Source organism: Dasypus novemcinctus, chromosome 9 (genome assembly GCF_030445035.2).
Source record: "Dasypus novemcinctus isolate mDasNov1 chromosome 9, mDasNov1.1.hap2, whole genome shotgun sequence".
NCBI lineage: Eukaryota > Metazoa > Chordata > Mammalia > Cingulata > Dasypodidae > Dasypus > Dasypus novemcinctus.
The window spans coordinates 78,841,754-78,863,337 of NC_080681.1; the positions used below are offsets into that span (position 1 = coordinate 78,841,754).

At 38.2% G+C, this 21,584-nt stretch overlaps 1 protein-coding gene across 13 annotated transcripts in view; it reads right to left on the reverse strand.

The window, feature by feature from the left end:
• Nucleotides 1–21,584, reverse strand: part of DMRTB1 (DMRT like family B with proline rich C-terminal 1) — a 140,762-nt gene that overhangs the window by 20,965 nt on the left and 98,213 nt on the right. The window lies entirely within an intron of this gene.

A 21,584-nucleotide genomic window follows, 5' to 3' on the forward strand; every position in this document is an offset into this window, starting at 1 on the left:
TAGACAAGGCTTTTGGCCATGGTAGATTGAGGCATTCCATGAATTTAGCCAACTGAATTTTTAAAATTTTTTTTATTTTTGTCTTTTCTTTTTAAAGATACATAGATAACAAAAATGTTACATTTAAAAATATAAGAGGTTAGCTAATTGAATTTTAATCACACCATTTGTTCTATCAAGCCTGAGGACTGGAGGTGATAGGCATAATGAAAATGTAACAAAAGAGGCCATATTTTGCATATTGTTTTCATAATTTGTCCTATAAAATGAGTTCCTCAGTCCCTGTAAAGTTCTGAAGGAAATCCCCAACTTGGATTTTTTTTTCCCTAATAATATCTTTGCAATGATAACTGTAGATTGTCTGTAGGGAAAGGCTTCAGCCCAATGGGAATACATACAATTCATTATTAAAATACATTTTTAGCTTTGGGATGGGAATAATTGAATAAAGTTCAATTGTCAAATTTCAAAAGGTCAAATATGTAAGGGGAAATGTCCTTGAGAGCTATGGAAATATTTTCCTGGATTATGCTTAGGACAAATTAAACAAATTGATATATTTTCATAGCTATTTTAGGGGATGGTTTCTAGAAATATTGCTTTCCTCAGCTTACCATTTTATGAGTATTCCAGTGAATCATATTATGAATAACTTCCAAAATACTTCCTGGAGGCAAGTAAGGAAGACTATTTTGCCATTAGGGCTAAACCATGATTTAATTGCAGGTACATCAAAGCAGCCGGCATTTTTCCACATTTTTATCTCCTTGGGAGGAACATTTTGTTGAACATCGAGTAATTTTGTAATGTTTCCAATAGAGTAATTTGGTTTAAAAGTCATTATAGTAACAGGAGTAGGATTAGAATTTATTGATGCATTTTTCTGCAGCTGTATCTGCCATGTGGTTGCCAGTGCTATCCTCCATGTTTGCCTGAGAATAATCAGAAATTTTAATTATAGCCAAAGCCTTTGGTAACAGTATATTATCAAGCAATTCTGTAACATAAGAGCTGTCTTTTATTTTTCCTCCATTGAAGGTTAAAAAACCTCTTTGTTTCCATAACATCCCCAAATTATGAACAACCTCCAATGCATGCTGACTGTCAGTATATGTATTTGCTGTTTTTCCTTCTGCAAGTGTACAGGTTCTTGTGAGGGCAAAAAGTTCCTTTTGCTGGGCTGATATAAGGTTAGGTAAAGAATTTGCTTCTATTATTTCATGGTTAGAGGTAATAACAAATCTAACATGATAAGATTTCTGAGTTATCTTTAAGGTAAGAACCATCTGTATATCAGATAGCATCTGCATTATCAATTGGGGTTTCTTGTAAATCTGTTTGAGGGGTTAATAATTGGTCAGTTAAAGTGATGCAGACCTGAGGAGTTTTGTCAGAAATAAAAGGAAGTAAAGTTGTGACAGTGAACAAAAGAGACATTGGGAGGGAGAAGTAAAAGAGTTTAATAAGAAATTAATCTATTGGTAAAGAGGGCTTCAACAAAACAAGAGACAAATAGTTAAGGGAGATCCCATATTTAATTCTTCAATTAGTAAGAAAAGTTTTGCTGTTGCAGCAATGAATCTCATGCAAAGGGGAAGTCCCTTGGCTGCAATATCCAGTTGCTGGTTATAATATCCTAGAGGTCTATGTTGGTCTCTATGCTTTTGTGTAAGGATATTTAAGATGTTCCCTTCTCATTTATGGATCAGGAGAAAAAAGGTTAATTTGTAATTAGGTTGTCCTAGAGAAGGAGTGCTGAACAAACTATGTTTTATGTCCTTGAAGGAATTATGACTAGTTTCACCCCAAACAAGGGGCTCAGATTGTTTAGTGTTAAACAAGGTATATAAAGGTTGAGCCATCAAAGAAAAATTAGGAATCCAATTTCTACAGTAGCCTGTAGAAAAAATCCCTTTAATTGACATTTGGTCTCGGGAGAAGGGCAAGTTAGAATGTTCTGGATTAGGTTAAGGCCTAGGAGGAGGCCCTGGGGTCAGGAATAGGTGGGACAAAAATAATGAGGTCAGGGAAGTAGGTTGTAGCTCAATGGTTTGAGCACCTGCTTCCCAGGTACCTCCTGGAAAAAAAAAAAAAAAGAATGATCCATATCACCTACTGATATGGATCAGTAGGTGATATGCTCCATAAATAGGTTGGAATAGTATCTAAAAGAGTTTATTTCTTTGACTGAAAGAGGAGAAATATGTAAGGGACTTAATTTTTCCTCCAGTTCTGTTGAATCTGGTTCTAAGAATTCCAAATTAATGTCCCTCTTTTGGAAGAAAGGTATGTGTGCTTGGAATAATATAGGAAATCTCTTCCCAGAAGGTGACTCAGGGTAAAAGGGACTAATAAAAATTGATGACTGTCTTGTAAAGATCCTACTTGAAAGGGAATTGGAGGGAATTAAGGATGGTCTCACCATTTGAATTGTTTCTGTACTCTGGGAAGGAGGGATAATGAGGATGGTAGGATTTAAGATGGAGAAGGTGACCCTAGTATCTATTAGAACCCATATGCCCTAATTTCCAATTGTTTCCAATGATCAGATCTATTTTGCCTAAAGATGTGATGTAGGCTCTGCTGTTTCCCAGGGCACATTGAAAGGCACTTGGCTTACTTAGCAGGCAAAGAGCATGCAGGGGGCGGAGGGGGGGGTGTTGCTATTTTCCAGTAGTTTTAGGCAGTTTGTTTTCCAATGTCTAGGTTACTTACAGTAATTACTAGTACTGGCGCCCTGAACTCTGGTGCCTAAAAAGTTGATTGAGGGTTTATTTAACTGCTGTCATTGAAAACTTATTGTTTGTGCTAATTGCGTTTCTGCTGCTTCAGCTTGGGAGGATTTTTTTTTCTTGGCCATTTTAAAGGTGCAATCTAATTGATTTGTAAGATTTGCTAAATCATTAGGTTCCTTTATGGCTCAATTTAGTTTACGTTTTAGAGTGGTGTTTAGTCCTGAAAGGCCATTAACAAAAGTAGAATTAAATAGTGTAGAGGATTCATAATTAATATGGTTAAGACCCCAGAATTGTTAAAAGGTTCTCTTTTTTTTTTTGAGGCTACTATTATAATATTCATATGTGGGCTCATCAGGTTTCTGGGTACATTATTGGATTTTTCTCCAGTTAATAACTTGAGAAAATACTTCAGGTAAGACCTTATGACCTTGTGAAGTTCCTCAGCTAGCTTAAATGCCTCAGTTTTGTCGGTAGCTCTTCATTTTGAAGTCTCTTAAGGGATCTTTCTAATTAGCTTTGTCCATCCAGACCTTCACCAGCAGTCATGTGAATTACTTGGTAAAGGTCTGAGTATCCAGGTTCATAAGTCTGAATGATAAGATTGAATTCTTTTGCAAAACTTACTGGGTCTTCAGTAGGACTTGGAAAATTGTATCACTAAAGGAGGGTAGTTAGGCTAAGCTAGAGCATAGAGGAGAAGGACAGGAGGAGTTTAAGGAGGGTTAGAATCATCAGAGTCAGGAGTTCCAGATAATTTTTCAAGCTTGATAATGTGCTTAGATGAAACTTTGTTAGTTTTTGTTAATTTAGTATTTGTTTCTTGAAGAGAGGCAATTTTAGAATTAGCCATACATTGGAAAGCTTCCAGGTACCAATTAAAATAAGTATCTCATTCAGGTTGCTTAATTTTAGAGCCTCTGTTTTCTAGTTGAGCATGCAAATACACCAATTTAGGCACATCAGAATATTCTCATTGTGGCCACTGTAACTCAAGATTTTCTCTAGTATGTCAGGTCTAGCAGGATAAGGTTTTACATGATGCAGGACCATAATTTTTGTACATGAAACCAGCTGGTTTGCTAGATGGCAGTGCACTATTAGATTTCTTAGATGGTTTGGAACCCATTCTTTTAGTTAGTTCTGATTGTGAGCAATCCTAAAGCCTCAGCCTGAGAGGAATTGCCTGGGTTTGGGGTAAGTGTGATGTTTTACAGCGTTCCTTTCACAGTATACTTGTTTTACCTGGTACGCAGCCTGTGCTCTAGTTGTCCAACCCACAACCAGGTGTCCCTAGTTGCACAGAAATTGTCTTGAAAGTTGTGGGCAACCTTGTGTCAGTCTAGCCCACCCATGACCACATTATCCTTTTTAGGGAGTCTTGTTCTTCAAAAGCTGAGGCTTCTCATCAAAAGGTGGTGGGGGAAAGTGGCTGTGGCTCAATCAGACGAGCTCCTGCCTACCATATGGGAGGCCCTCGGTTCATGTACCTTGTGAAGGTAGACTCCCCTGCACACTGCGGAGCACCGCCCAGCCTGCAGATGCCACGGAGAACTGACTCAGCAAGGTGATGCAACAAAAAGAAGGGAAACAAGCGAGAACACAGAAGAGCCTGCCCGCAGCAAATGGACACAGAGAGCAGACAGCACACAAAAAGCCACAGGGAGAGGGGGGAGATAAATAAAAAATAAAATTAAATAAAGGTGGTGGGTACTCTAATAGTGTTTAAGTGGCCCATCCTATGCCCAATAAAAATAATTATTTGATTGCTTACCATCAGAACAGAGGTCAAATTGATTGTTAGGGAGGTATCCCTCCCGTGAAAAGACCTCTTGATCAAAGTGGGAATTTTTAAATTTCCATTCAGGTACTAACCAGAGAAGGAAATTATCCTTATATACCAAAAAGGGCAAACACAAAAGACTTCTGCCACTCGTCTAAACCAGAATAACAAAGGTTCAAATACAAATACACAAACAGAACTGTTGCCATCAGCCCAAACCAAAAAACAGAAGTTTAAATATACAAACAGGACTGCTGCTACCAGCCCGAAACAAAAGAACCAAAGTTCAAAAATGCCCTTTACCAGAAGACACCCAAAGAAAGGCTAGAATCTTAGCCAAAAAGAGGGAGGTTCAGAGTTGAGAGGACTCACCAACAAGGACCACTGCAGAGGTGATAAAGCTCAAGGGGCTCTTGCAGTTACCATGCTCTAACCCAACCGCAGCTCCAAGTCAGGCTGGTGGGCATTTCAGATCCCACTTCTGACACCATGTAATGTCATCTGAGAAATAACAAACTAAGCTGCAAGGCAACAAAGGAATTTATTTGGGGTCTCAGCATTGCAGTTCAGGAGAGCTCAGATTCAGGTAGCAACCCAATCATGTCCCTTCTTGATATTTCCAGGCAAAGGTTTTACAGGGAAAAAAGATTAGCTTCGTTGTTTGTGGTTGGTGGATACTTGGGGTACTCTAATTGTCCTTCAGTTTAGATAGTTACTGAGTTCTTTATCTTATCTTGTGGTGTGTTTTATAGTCTGGGTATGCTAGGCATTTTGAGGAACACTGTTGCTTGAGGCTAGGCATACTTGGGTAGTTTGTGATATGTCTGCTAAATTTGCCTAAGAGTACTCTCCAGAATGACCTCCAGGCTCCATTTTAAATCTCTTAGTTATAGTAGCACTATTTTGTTTTATTTCTTTTAACAACAAGATTTTTTTCTCTCCACCCTGGGGCACCATTGATTGATTCATCTGACCTCTCCTGGAATGTTAAGCAGACAAGGGACAAAGCAGTGATAGAAGACTAAAGTGTGAGAGAAAAATAAAAAGAAGAAAGGAGAGATGCAATCAAACAGAAAATTGTTGAAAAGGTTGTATGGGCAAAGACTGGCACAAACAATTCTGTGGAGCAAACAAAAAGAACACCATCTATACAGAGATGCCCAAATTGGCATTGATAATTGAGTCAGTTTTTCTTTTACTTGCTAAATTGATGAAAACAATTATCTTTATATAAAACATTCACAATATGTATAACTGATTACATGTACTTTTGATAGTCCCATCAAATTTCTATAAATTACAAGAATTTTTTTTTCTTCTGAAAAGGTGAGAAGCACATGTCCCTATAAATACATTACTAATAGGGGATAATTAGCCTTTAATATCGCTGTTCTTTGGTAAAAGGCAAATTCCTTGCAAACCAACAGGCATGAATTGAATGCCTACTATATGCAGGACACTATTCCTTAGTAATATCAGAAGTCAAAAAGAGCAAAGGAGTGAAGAAAATAAAATTTAAACTTCCTTTTTCTGTGTATGTTCCTTATAGCAGTTTGATATTGTTTATGAATTCCAAAAATAGATATTAAATTATGTTTGTGAACTGGTCTTTTCCTCTGGGCATATTATATTGGATTGGATTCCGAGGTTTCACTTTTACCTGATTAAATTATGATTAAGGCTTTGATTTGGCCACATCAGTAGAAAACTACATGGCAGAGCAGAGGAGTTAGTTGGAGTTTTGATATTGGAGTCCCAGGAAGTAAACACACAGAGAAGCAGATGCATGAGGAAGGAGAGAAGGCTTCATTAGACACAGTAGAGGCCCCAGGAAGAGAGATAAGCCATGCCTGATAGTGTACAGCTGGCCTTGTGGAGAGAGCAGAGCAGCTAAGCATAGAGAGAAATGAGTCCCTGGAAGACAGGAATCCAGAAAGCCTGAACCCCTGTAGATGTCAGCAGCCATCTTGCTCCAACACATGGCAACAGACTTTGGTGTGGGGAGTAGCTTGTGCTTTATGGCCTGGTAACTGCAAGCTTCTACCCCAAATAAATACCCTTTATAAAAACCAACTGAATTCTGGCATTTTGCATCAGTACCCCTTTGGCTGACAAATACATTCCTTTTCTAGTTTCTTAACAGTAAGTTCTTATTTATCCAAAAATGAAAAAAAACTAGAATTTTTCTCAAATTCTGCTTCTATAAGAAAGGCAAGCAGATATCAGGAATTTATCTTTCAAGAGACCTTTTCATTTTATGTCACACAGTCAATATGAATTCAGTTCATGTTATAACTGAGAACAGATAGCAAGAAACACTGCTCTAGAGACAGAAAAACTTGGGGATAACCTTGGTCACTACCTATTAGCTGTGTTACCTTGGCTAACTCACTTAACTTTTTTGGGCCTTAGCTGTGTAGCAGTACTAATAATATTTGTATAATGTATTGCACATTTTGAAGTGTTCCACATTTATCCCATTTAATGGTGCCAATATTTAATGAATGCTTACAGTTTTTTAAATCACTAAACATCTATAAAGGAGATACTCTTATGGTAATCATGTGACAAATGATAAAACTGAAGTTCAGCAATATTAAGAAACTTTACCTGAGTATACAGGAAGTGGCACAAGCATATACACATAATCTCCAAGTCTGTACTCATAACCATGACTCTATATTGCCATCATGTAGTCATTTCACTTACTTTAACTATAAAGTAAGATTTCTGATTCTTGCAGGAGTAATAAGATAATGCATTTAGAATGCCCAGTACAGTGTCTGGTATCCAGCATGTAGTTAGTATTTATTACATGGTATCAAGCAGGAGGAAGGACCAAGGGGAGAGAGTATAAGAAGAAAGAAGTAGATCCATGATTTACCCAAGGTCACCTCCAGCTGAAAGTTTATTTCAGTTGCACAATCTTTCCAGATGGTATCAAGATCTCCAGGTGTAGATTAAAACTAAGTTGTCTACCATGTGATGAGCTGGCCCATGCATAATGCTGATGTGCGCAAGGGTGTCCCCCGCGTAGGGAAGCCCCACGTGCAAAGAGTGCGCCCTGTAAGGAGAGCCACCAAGTGTGAAAAAAGTGCAGCCTGCTCAGGGTGGCGCCACACACAGAGAGCTGATGCAAGATGGCACAACAAAAAGAGACACAGATTCCTGGTGCTGCTGACAAAGAATACAAGCAAACACAGAAGAACGCACAACAAATGGACACAGAGAGCAGACAACGGGGGGGGGGGGGGGGGGGGGCGGGGCAGGGAAGGGGAGAGAAATAAATAAAACTAAGTTGTCTATTACAGTAGCTACTATGTGTGGCTATTGAGCAAGAAGTGTGAAAATCCAAATTGAGACGTTCTAAAAGTGTAAAATACATACCACATTTCAAAGACAATATGTGTGGTGGTTTGGAACTATATGTATCCCAGAAAAACATGTTCTTAAAGTTAATCCATTCCTGTGGGTATGAACCCATTGTAAGTAGGACCTTTTGATGAGGTTACTTCAGTTAAGTTGTGACCTACCTCATTCAGGATCAGTCTAAGTCCTATTACTGGAGTCCTTTATAAACATAATGAATACAGAGAGAAAGCAAGCCACAGAAGCAAGAAGCTGAAATCAGTGAAACCTGGAAGAGAAGGGAGAGATCAGCAGACACCTCCATATGCCTTGCCATGAGACAGAGGAGCCAAATATCACCAGCAGCCAATCTTTGGGAAGAAAGTTATCACCTTGTTAATGCCTTGATTTGGATATTTTCTCAGCCTCAAAACTGTAAACTAATGAATTCCCATTGTTTAAGCCAAATGATTTCATAATATTTACTTTAAGCAATCTAGGAAACTAAAACTATGAAAAATAATGTAAATTATCTCATTAAGAATTTTCTATAATGAAACTACCAGAAAACTTGAAATTACATGTGTGTCTCACATTGTATTTCTGTTGGACAGCACTGCACTAGAGATGTCTGCTCAGTCCTCTTCCATAGACCAGGTTTTCAACAACAGCTCAAATCCTCATGAGGATACACCACTTCAATACATCCCTTCATTAATTACTTAGATAACATTTACTAGCATGAATCTATGCCATCATTTAGGCCCTTTCTAATGGAATCAAAACACTGACTCATGCTTTAGAATTGGAATATTTATCTATTAGGATATATCAGGTAAAGAGTTCAGTAAAATTCTAGTTTGCATTTGAATCTTCAAACACATTTTTATGGAATATTTTCATATTTATCTTTGTTAGGTATAAATTACTAGTAAAATACTTAGTAAACTAGAAAAGAAAGGAGGCTGTCATTATAAGATTACTCCATGCCTGTGATACATAATCCATCAGTCTTCTGAGATCCCAACCAGAGGGCATGGGCCGATTATGTACATGTTGCTTGATAAATGAAGTCCCTTAGATATTTAATACTGTTAAGAACGCTGGAAATTTAATAAAAACTTTCTTATACGATGTATGCCCTTCTTCTTCCCCAAACCCCATACCAGGTAAGCAGTTACTACCACCAGAAGCACTAATGTTGCTTTGGTGCAAATAATTCCTTGAGCAAACAAAAGGCATGAAGATCTGTTATGAACAATTTTCATCTAAGTATACAGGATTATTACCTCCCACAACATTTACTTTAAACATAGTTAGACTTATTTAGTTTCATGAGTTTGGGAATTGTTGCTTTTTCCCCTTTAACTTACCAGATAAGTCAGGTAAATATTTATTTTAAGAGACAGTTTAAGGAACTCTGTAATTCTCAAACTGTCAGAGTTTTACAAATAATCTCAGTTGAATGTTTGTTATTGTTTCCAATCTGGCCAAGCAAAAAAAAGGAAAGTATACAATTCATCAGAATAATTAGTTGATTAGGTTGGATAATTCTAAAAATAAACATTTGACCCCCTAGTACCTTATAAACTCTGGAAAAGAATTTAAATCAAATTTAAAAGGTCCAAATACACCCAACGGTACTGTGGGCATGTGAGATACATTTAGGTACATTTAAATCAAGTGTGGGTTAAGAGTTTGGCCATTTTTTATCAGTGACTTACTAAAGTTTATTACTTTGGTGTGGGGAAGGGGGTGGGTGGGTTGCAGGGTAATGGGTAGAAAGAGCAGGATAGTGACAACAGTGCCCCCCACTGTCTGATGGTTATCTCCTTTCTCTGAAGCTCGGATTTTTAGAGCCCTGATCTAGGGGATAATAGAATCCCACTTTAGTATAAGAAAGGTAAAGAACATTCACTGAGGGCATACTACATTGCAAGCACTGTGCTATAATTTAATAATATGAAGTTAATTAAAATTTAGGAAAGAATTATATATTTTATAAATAAGGAAACTGAGGTTTAAGAAAGTTTGATAACCTTTACAAGTTTCATCGCTAGAAGTGGAATGAACCTGGGATTTGGACCAGATATGCTGCCAGTGGCTGGAGGCCATGGGCACATCTCAGACTCCTAGATAAATGTGGTGACCAACTCTCCAGATTTGTCCAGGACTGAGAGGATTCCAGGAACACTGGACTTTCAGTGCTAAAACCAGGAAGGTACAGGAAAACCAGGACAAGTTGATCACCCTAGGTGGAATTCAATTGAATAAAGCACCAGACTTGAAAAGTTAGTTTAGAAAAGGAGGAAGGCTGCCTGGTTGTCTGTCCTTCCCCCTGTCTGTGGCCCAGGCTGCTGTGCCACAGGTAAGCAATCTCTGTCTCAGTTATTTTCTGCCCTGACACATGCTGGGGCATTGTCAAAGAAATTTGACATCTCTGTTAGTTATGATTTCTTCAGTTCCTGTCCTAAATCATCAGTTAGTAGGAATTTAGTTAACAGAATAAATCATCCACTTGAGGAGAAAAAGCAGAGACTGTGGCATCACAGAAACAAGTTCTGTGAGGATTAAGGAGGAAGAGAAACAATTGACATTCATTGAATGCATATTAATGTATCTGGCACTGGACTAAGTACTGTACACACAATTCATATAATTTCTATAAAAGCTTAAAAGATAGGTATAATTAACCCTAAAAACAGATTTTAAAAAGAAAAAAATTAAGTTCAGAAAGAGGCTAAGTAACATGTCTGTCATGCAGTTAGAAAAAAGGTAGAGCTCAGAATTTCTTCCCAAGGCTGTGTGACTTTTCCTGCTATGCCATATGTCTGACACATAGTAGTGCTTAATAAATATTGAGTTCCATATCCTTTTAAGTTCCTAAGAACTTATGTTTGTTAATGTCAATGCCCTTCATGTGCTTTTAAAAAATAATAGCTTTATTTTGAGATAAAATTTACATACCCATTATATGCCTTTAAAATAAAATTACCTAAAAATAATTTAAATCATTTAAAATTCTCCAAACTCTTATGATGAATGCACAGATTCCCAATGGAGGATCAAGTTACCTGCTTAAGTTCACCCTACATGGTAAAGCTGAGAAAAAATTCAGGCAACTACTCTAGTTCATTCTCACTAAGTTAATTGGCTAGCACCCACTGAGTTGAGATGATTTTTTTAAAAACAGTATTTTCACAACCTTGTTGTAAGTATTAACTATAAAATTCTAAAAATAGTAATGTATCTGTCTAAATTAAATACAAATGAAGATGAGACTCTCTTCTCTTCCAGAAAAAATAGCTAGAAGACAGGCTGAAACAGCCTGGAAAAAAATCTACTAGAGTTTAGGACACCAGGCCATGGCTGGACACCACCCAGAAGAGAGAGGGACAAAGGAGGGGAATTACAATGGCAAAACTGTGAATTAAAACCAGCAGCTGCTACTGCTGGCACCCTCCCTCACACGAAAGACACTTGAGAATTCTCAGGTCTCTGAGTCAGCTACAAACAAAGGGGGCTTCAGAGATCCACCCCCCAGGAAAGAGGAGAAAGAGCGATACAGCCTAAGGCTGACTCAGCTTCTGATCCACAAATTTAATCTGCTGTATCCCACCAGCTCTTCTAGGCCATGGAGGGCCCTACCATTGTTTGCCTTGGGAGCCAGCAAGGAACTAAAGAGATCCCTCCCAATCTCCCTCTCTACTAACTGGGACTGATTATTGAGGACCCAGAGGGAAGAGAAATTATTTTTTACCCCTGGGAAAAAGGGAGGGGGCTGCCAGAGAAGGCTGGAGAACTGCCTCTGAGAAAGTTTGAATTGCAAGGCTCATAGCCTCCAGACAGGAACCTCTATCACATTGATCCCATATGCTTTGCAGCAAACACACTGACCAGGCATTGAACTGAGAGGGCTGCCAAAGATCGCCATCTGCTGGAAGACCAAGGAAGTGCATGTGAAAAAATTAAAAGTAAGTGAAAGAGGCTTTTTCTGACCTTTATAACCTCCCTCCCCAAGGCCCTAGGAAATAGGTCTGCAACACATTACTGGGTGCAGAACCCAGTTTTAAGCAACTAACAGGGACAATCCTAACAATCCAGGTTGAGCCAAAATTCAAAGAGCAGTGTAACACACATTCTCCTGCCTCTAAATCCCTACAAAAGAGAAAGAAATTGAGCATCTGAGTAAACTACCATCCTAATCAGATGCCTAGACATAAGCAAAAAATTATGAGCCATACTAAGAAAATGGAAGACATGGTCCAAGAAAATCCCCAGAAGAGACGCAAGGCTTAAGACAACTAATTAACAACAAACACACAGATTTCTAAAAGGAAGTTAATGAGTTGAAAGACAATGTGGCTAAAGAGATAAACAACATCAAGAAGACATTGAGCAAGCACAAACAAGATTTTGAAATCCTGAATAGAAAAGTAACAGAGTTCATAGGAATGAAAGCCACAATAGATGAAGTCATACAACAGCAGATTTGAAATGAAAGAAGAAAGAATAAGTGATACTGAAGAGAGAACAGCTGAAACTGAAGATAGAAAAAAATGGGAAAAAATGAGCAGGGACTCATAGAATTGAATGACAACATGAAACACAACAACATATGTGTCAAGGGAGTTCCAGAAGGAGAAAAGAAGGGAAAAGGGGCAGAAAGAGTATTTGAGGATATAATAGCTGAAAATTTCCCAACTCTAACAAAAGAAATGAACTTACATATCTAAGAAGCACACAGTACCACAATCAGAATAAACCTGAATAGACCTACCCCAAGACACACTGCTCAGAATGTGAAATGTCAAAGATAAAGAGAAAATTCTGAGAGCAGCAAGGGAGAAGCAAACCATCACATACATGGGATACCCAGTAAGACTTAGCATGGATTTCTCATCAGAAACCATGGAGGCAAGAAGATAGTGGTATGATACAATTAGGACACTGAAATAGAAAAACTGCCAGCTGAGTATTTTTTATCTGGCAAAATTGTCCTTCAAATATGAAGGTGAGTATAAAATATTCACAAATAAACAGAAGCTAAGAGAGTCTGTAAAAAAGAATCCACCTTTGCAGGAAATATTAAAGGAAGCCTTAAAGCCTGAAAGAAAAAGAAGAGAGAGGCTTGGAGGACAATATAGAAGAAAGAACAGCAGAAATTATAAACAAAAGAGTAAGAAGACAGATGAAAAGATGATTATGACATACAAAAACCAAAGAATAAAATGGTGGATGTAAATAATGCATTTATAGTAATATCATTGAATGTGAATGTATTGAACTCCCCAATCAAAAGATATATACTGGCAGATTAGATTAAAAAAACATGAACCATCCATATGCTGCTTACAAGAGATTCACCTTAAACCCAGGGACACAAACCAGCTGACGGTGAAAGGATGGAAAAAGATACTCCATGCAAAGAGTAACCAAAAAAGAGGATATAAATATCAGATAAAACAGACTTTAAATGCAAAACAAAAGTTATAAGAGATACAGAAGGCCATTATATATTAATAAAAGGGACAAACCACCAGGAAGATTTAACAGTCATAAATATCTATGCACCTAACTAGCGTGCCCTAAAACACATGAGACAAACTCTGGCAAAACTGAAGGAAGATATAGACATCTCTACAATAATCGTTGGAGACTTCAAAACACCACTCACATCATTAGATAGAACAACTCGACAGAAGATCAACAAGGAAACAGAGAATTTGAACAATATGATAAACAAGTTAGACCTAACAGACTTGTACAGAACACTGTACCCAAACTCAGAGGGTTATACATTCTTCTCAAGTTCCCATGGACCTTTCTCTGGGATACACCACATGTTAGGGCACAATGCAGCTCTCAATAAATATAAAAAGATTGAAATAATATAAAGATCAGATCATAATGGAATGAAACTGGAAATCAATAATAGACAGGAAAGAGGTTATTCTGCAAATGTGTAGAGGCTAAACAACACACTCCTAAATAATCAGTGGGTCAAAGAAAAAATTGCGGGAAACGGACTTTGGCCCAGTGGTTAGGGCGTCCGTCTACCACATGGGAGGCCCGCGGTTCAAGCCCCGGGCCTCCTTGACCCGTGTGGAGCTGGCCCATGCGCAGTGCTGATGCGTGCAAGGAGTGCCGTGCCACACAGGGGTGTCCCCCGCATAGGGGAGCCCCACGCGCAAGGAGTGCACCCGTAAGGAGAGCCGCCCAGCGCGAAGGAGGGAGCAGCCTGCCCAGGAATGGCGCCACCCACACTTCCCGTGCCGCTGACGACAACAGAAGCGGACAAAGAAACAAGACGCAGCAAAAAGACACAGAAAACAGACAACCGGGGGAGGGGAGGGGAATTAAATAAATAAAAAATAAATCTTTAAAAAAAAAAAAGAAAAAAAGAAAAAATTGCAAGTGAAATCAGTAAATACATTGAGACAAATGAAGATGAGAACACAACTTATCAGAACTTATAAGATACAGTGAAGGCAGTCCTGATAGGGAAATTTATAGCCAAAAATGCCTGTACTCAAAAAGAAGAAAGAGGGAAGCGGAGTTGGCCCAATGGATAGGGTGTCTACCTACCATGTGGGAGGTCCGAGGTTCAAACCCCGGGAGACGGGTGAGGAGCTGGTCCATGCGCAGTGTTGATGCACGCAAGGAGTGCCGTGCCACACAGGAGTGTCCCCCATGTAGGGGAGCCACACACACAAAGGAGTGCGCCCCATAAGGAGAGCAGCCCAGGGGAAAAGAAAGTGCAGCCTGCCCAAGAATGGTGCCGCACACACAAGAACTGACGTCGTAGGATGACGCAACAAAAAGAAACAGATTCCCGGTGCCACTGGTAAGGATAGAAGCAGTCACAGAATAACACACAGCAAATGGACATAGAGAGCAGACAACTGGGGTCGGGGGAGGGGGAAATAAATAAATAAATAAATAAATAAAGCTTTTTAAAAAAAAAAGGAAAAGAAAGAGCTAGACTCAAAGATTTAACTGAATAACTAGAGAAACTAGAAGAACAGCAAACCAGTCCCAAAGCAAGCAGAAGGAAAGAAATAATAAAGATTAGAGCAGAAATAAATGAAATTGAGAACAAAAAAATAGAGAAAATCAACAAAACCAAAAGTTGGATCTTTGAGAAGTTCAATAAAATTGAAAGACCCCTACCTAGCTAGGCTAACAAAGGAAAAAAGAGAGAAGATGCAAATAAATAATCAGAAATGAAAGGGGAGAAGTTACTACTGACCCCACAAAAATAAAAAGGATAACAAGATATTATGAGAAACTGTATACCAACAAACTAGACAACCTAGAGGAAATGGACAAATTCCTAGAAATGCACAACCAACCTACAATGACTCTCTAATGAACATAGATTCAAAAATTCTCAATAAAATACTCGCAAATCGAATCCAACAGCATATTAAAGACTTATACATCACGATGAAGTAGGATTTATTCAACATAAGAAAATCAGTCAACGTAATACACCATGTTAACAAATTGAATGAAAAAAAACACACGATCATCTCAATCAACACAGAAAAGGCATCTGACAAAATCCAGCATCCTTTCTTGATTAAAAAAAAACACTTCAAAAGATAGAAATAGAAGGGAAATTCCTCAATATGATAAAAAGCATACATGAAAAACCCTCGACCAACATTGTACTCAGTGGGGAAAGGTTGAAAGCTTTACCTTCTAGATTGGGAAGAAGATAGGGATACCCATTGTCACCATGGTTATTCAACATTGTACTAAAAGTTCTAGCTATTTAGACAAGAAAAAAAATAAAGGCATCCAAATAGGAAAAGGAAAAGTAAAACTTTCATTATTTGTGGATGACAAGATCCTATATTTAGAAAATTCTGAAATGTCTACAACAAAGCTACTTGAGCTAATAAATGAGTTCAGCAAAGTGGCAGGATACAAGATCAACACATAAATATCAGTTATGTTTTTGTACACTAGTACTGAACAATCTAAAGAAGAAATCAGAGAAAAAATTCCATTTACTAGTAACAAAAAGACTCGAATACCTAGGAATCAATTTAACCAAAGAAGTGCAGGATCTCTATGCAGAAAACTAAAAAATAATGCTTAAAGAAATCAATGAAGACCTAAACAAATGCCAACACATTCCATGTTCACAGATTGGAAGACTAAATATCACGAAGATGTCCCTCCTACCCAAACTGATTTACAGATTCAGTGCAATACCAATAGGAAAATTCCAACAGCCTACTTTACAGAAATAGAAAAGGCACTTACCAAATTCATTTGGAAGGGAAAGTGCACCTGAATAGCCAAAAGCATTCCAAAAAAGAAGAACAACTTGGGAAAAATTTTACTGCCTGACCTTGAAACATATTACAAAGCTACAGTGATCAAAACAGCATGGTACTGGCATAAAGATAGACACATCAATCAGTGGACTAGAATTGAGAGTCCAGAAATAAACCCTCAAATCTACAGTCAGCTGGTTCGTCACAAACCTACCAAGTCGATGTCAGCGGTACAAAAAGTGTCTTCAACAAATGGTGCTGGGAGAACTGGATATCTATAACCAAAAGAATGAAAGAGGACCCCTATCTCACTCCCTATACAAGAAACAACTCAAAATGGAACAAAGACCTAAATATAAAAACTACCAGAAGAAAATGTAGAGAAACACCTTAAAGACCTTGTGGTAGGTGGTGGTTTCTTGGACCTTATAACCAAAGCATGCGCAACAAAAGAAAAAAATAGATAAATGGGATCTCCTCAAAATTAAACACTTTTGCACATGACAGGACTTTGTCAAATGGGTGAAAAGGCAGCCGATGCAACGGGAGAAAATATTTGGCAATCACGTGTCTGATAAGGGTTTAATATCCACAATACATAAAGAGACGTTACAACTCAAGAATTAAAAGACAAATGTTCCAATTTAAAATTGGGGAAAAGATTTGAATAGACATTTGTCCAAAAATAAATATAAATGGCAAAAAAAAAACACACCCACACATGAAAATATGTTCAACATCACTAATGAGGGAAGCGGACTTGGCCCAGTGGTTGGGGCATCCGTCTACCACATGGGAGGTCCACAGTTCAAACCCTGGGCCTCCCTGACCCGTGTGGAGCTGGCCCATGCATAGTGCTGATGCACACAAGGAGTGCCGTGCCATGCTGGGGTGTCCCCCGCGTAGGGGAGCCCCACGCAAAAGGAGTGCACCCCATAAGGAGAGCCACCCAGCACGAAAGGAAGTGCAGCCTGCCCAGGAATGGTGCCGCACACATGGAAAACTAACACAACAAGATGACGCAACAAAAAGAAACATAGATTTCCCGTGCCGCTGACAACAACAGAAGTGGACAAAGAAGAAGACACAGCAAATAGACACAGAGAATAGACAACGGTGGAGGGGAGGAATAAATAAATAAATCTTTTTAAAAAAACCATCACTAATGATTAGGGAACTACGAATCAAAACTGCAGTGAGATATCATTTCACACCTATCAGAAAGGACCCTATTAAAAAGACCAAGAGCTGCAAGTGTTGGAGAGGATGTGGAGAGATAGGAATGCTTGTTCAATGTTGGTGGAAATGTAGAATGTACAACCATTGTGGAGGACTGTTTGGCATTTCCTAAAGAGATTGAATATAGACTTGCCATATGACCCTGCAATACCAATACAGGGCACATACCCAGAATAACTGAGAGCAGTGACATAAACAGATACCTCCACACTGATGTTCATAGCAGCGTTATTCATGATTGTCAAAATTAGAAACAACCCAGGTCTCCCTTGACCGATGAACAGACAAACAAACTGTGGTATAGTCACAAGATGGAATATTATACAGCTGTAAGAAGAAATGAAGTCATACAGCATATGACAACATGGATGAACCTGGAGGACATATTGTTGAATGTTGAATAAAGTAAGCCAAACAAAAGGACAAATACTGTATGATTGTGTCACTATGAACTAAATATATTGTGTAACATGTTATATGATTCCATTTATATAAAATGTAAATATAAATCAATTTATAAAGATGAAATTTGATTAGTGGTTATGTAGGGCTAGGGAAGTCATACTAAGGGATGTGGAGTTTTTCTTTTTTGGAGTAATGAAATAATTCTCAAATTTTTTGTGATGATGAATGCACAACATTGTATTGTACTAAAAGCCATTGATTATACACTTTAGATAGATCATATGGTGTGTGAATATATCTTAATAAAACTGCTTAATAAATAAATAAATAATTGTGTAAGAATAGCCAGGAATAGCAGCTATGTACAGCAGGGGAAACAGAGACTGAGAGGTGAAGAATTTTCTTGTTTGTCTGTTTTTTGTTTATTATTATTATTGAAACAATGAAAATGCTTTAATAATCATTGAAGTGATGAATGCACAACTATATGATTATACCAAATACCAGTGATTATACACTTTGGATGAATTGTATGCTTTATTAATATGTATCAATAAAATTGATTTGTTAAAAAAAATACAAATGAATGTCTGGCAAGAAATTTGAACAGTGAAGTTACCAGAAGAAACATAAGGCAGGTGGGTTGATAAAGGAAAGTCTTCTGGCAGACATGTTTTGCTCCAGGTTCTGTAAGAGGACGTGAATTGCAGGAGGAAAGTGGAAGGTCATATACAAAGACACCGACATAGGGATAAGGAAATTTTGCATGGAAGTATATTTGGGGAATTGGAGTGGAGAAACTATTAACAGGCCTGAGTATTTAGATATGCTATCAAAAGCCCTAATGCAAATTAAAATGTCGGGAAGCGGAGTTGGCCCAATGGATAGGGCGTCCACCTACCACATGGGAGGTCCAAGGTTCAAACCCAGGGCTTCCTTGACCCGTGTGGAGCTGGCCCACGCACAGTGCTGATGCGTGCGAGGAGTGCCCTGCCACACAGAGGTGTCTCCCATGTAGGAGAATCCCACACGCAGGGAGTGCGCCACAGAAGGAGAGCCGCCCAGCACGAAAAAAGTGCAACCTGCCCAGGAATGGCGCACACACATAGAGAGCTGACGCAGCAAGATGACGCAACAAAATACGACATAGATTCAGGGTGCCCTGACAAGAATACAAGCAAATGCAGAAGAACACACAGCGAATGGACACAAAGAGCAGACAACTGGGTTGGAGGGGAGAAGGGGAAAGAAATAATTTTTTTTTTTTAATTAAAATGTCTTTAGAAGGAAGTGAGCCAATATGATCTGTCAGATCTGAACAAATAGGGGTTCTGTTAGCAAAGAGAAAACAGTGTCTGCCATTCCATATCTGTAAAATGGGAAGAATTAATGTCTATCTTGTACTGCTGTTGTAAGGGTTAGAGATGTTTAGATGAGCTGGAACAGAGTAGGTATTCAATAAGTGTTTGCTATTATTTTAGCACTCTATGATTGTGTTTTAGAACTTTCAAAAATTCTGTTTGGGGACAATGTGGGATATTATCTCTGCTTCAGCATATTAATTCAAAATGTTCCTGGTAACTAATAGGCATTAAGAAAAACCTGGTGAATAAAGGAAAGAAGGAATACATTTTTACTCTCTTCTCTTTATAACAAATAAGAGAATATAAAAGTTTATATCTGGCCTTGTGGGAAGATCTCCTTATCAGTGCAAGTTAGCAGACAGAACACAGTGAAAGTATAATAATGACTTCAAGACAGAAATGTTACCTTACATCATATATATACCAAGTAGATAAACTTAAGGGTGTGGCTGCATGCTCTGAAATAGCAAAATACTCTTACAGGCTATGTTCAGTTGTTGCTGACTTTATGGATGTGTTTCCATAGAGCTGTTGAACACAAAATTTTGGTCCTGAAGATTTGATTGTTTTTCTTCGACTTGTACAAGCACATTTTCTTTAGCAATATTTTAATAGTATGAATGAGATAAACGGATTTAACCTCTGTTTTCATAAAAACAGACTATGACCCCATGTCCATGTTAGCTAAACATCTAAGTTGTATCTTTGAGAGAGGCCTAAGGGCTCAAAAAATGGTAGCTGCTGTTATTATTACTCAGTCCTCTTTAATCCTTATTTTATCTCAACTCCATTTCTGAATAGAGTTCAGCATTTCCCAAAGTATCTTCCATGGAAGACTACTTCTGTGAAATGCAAATAAATGTAATATAAAAAAGGGAGTTCCAAGATCCAAAATATTAGGAAATTGTAAGCTAACAAAGTTAAATTTCTTTACTGTGGAACTCAGTCTTCAATATATTAATATACACGGCAAATAGACACAGAGAACAGAACTGGGGCAGGGGGGAGGAGAGAGAAACAAATAAATAAATCTTTAATATGTTAATATGTCCTGTGAATCTCCAACAGGAAGGAAGCTCTAATGCAGTGTTTCTCAACCTTTTTTTCAATATCTCCCCACCCCCAGCATTAAGGAGCCTTTTTAGACATTTCCGCCCCCCCGAATTGTGACTTTCTCCGATTGAAATTAAATACTAAAAAATAAAATGTTGGTAGAATTGGTCTTTGGAGGGCCACAAATGATGGCACTATCTAAAATCCCACCCCACCCCCAGCCCCTGAACCAATTTTTGCCCCTGCTGAGAATGTATGCTCTAGAGTGAAATGCTTCCCAAATTTAAGAAGCATTGGACCTTTTTCTAATGGACCTTTTCAAGCAGACTAATATTCCCAGGAACATACTTTGGGAAGCCCTAATTTAGCCAGCATCAGTTATTTTAGCATTTCATTGTGCTCTTATGACTCAAGGAGAGAGAACTTTAATCCAGGCATTTCTGGTAGAAGACTAGCATAAGGACAACAGTTCAATTAAGACTTGCTGACTGAGAAAATTTGTATCTGTCTTTGTTCTCCCCTCTCACTACCATCCCTGGTTTGTAGTTAGCATTTGATATTAGCCAACTTTTCTCTTTTTTCTTCTTAAAATGATGGTATTACTTACATAAAGTGTGTAACTTTCACTAATCTTACATGTACAACTTGATGAATTTTCATCATTGTGTACACCAGCCAATTCAGGATATAAGTACTGAATTCTTTATCAGAGAACCTTAAAAATATCCTTGACCTCCCATCATCCACATACTGTAGTTTTCAAACTCTAGTGAAGTTGACTGAAGAGATCACCCAAGGAGTTTATTAGAATTGCATACCCTCAGAGATTCTCATTCAGAGGGCCTGGGGTGGGATTTAGGATTTTTAATAAGGCACTCTAAGCGATTTTGACACAAGTGGTCCATGGACCACCCTTTTGAGAAACATTGGTCTGCCCTACAGGATAAAAGTCACGTCCTTAACATGGTAGTTAGAACTTCAGTAACCCAACTCTACTTTTCCAGAAGCAACCCTTACGGTTCCTTTCCTAGTTTCAACCATGTTGAATTATATACCTCTCCTCATTAGGTCACACTGTTACGTTTCAATTAGCATGGAATTCTTTTTCCATTCTTCTTTTCTCTATGGCAGATTCCTACTCATCTTTCAAGACCCAACTACATTGTCACCTTCTCTAAGAAGCTTTGTTAACCTCTTCAGGAAAAATTACTTGCCCCCTCTTCATTGTTCACCCAGCACTTTAGTCAAACTTGTCATAATGCTTATCACACAATACTTATTTTTTTCCCCTGTCTCCTTGTTTAAAAAAGTAAGCAGAAATATGTCTGGTTCTTTGCTAAGCCCCTAGTGCTGCACAGAGACGAGC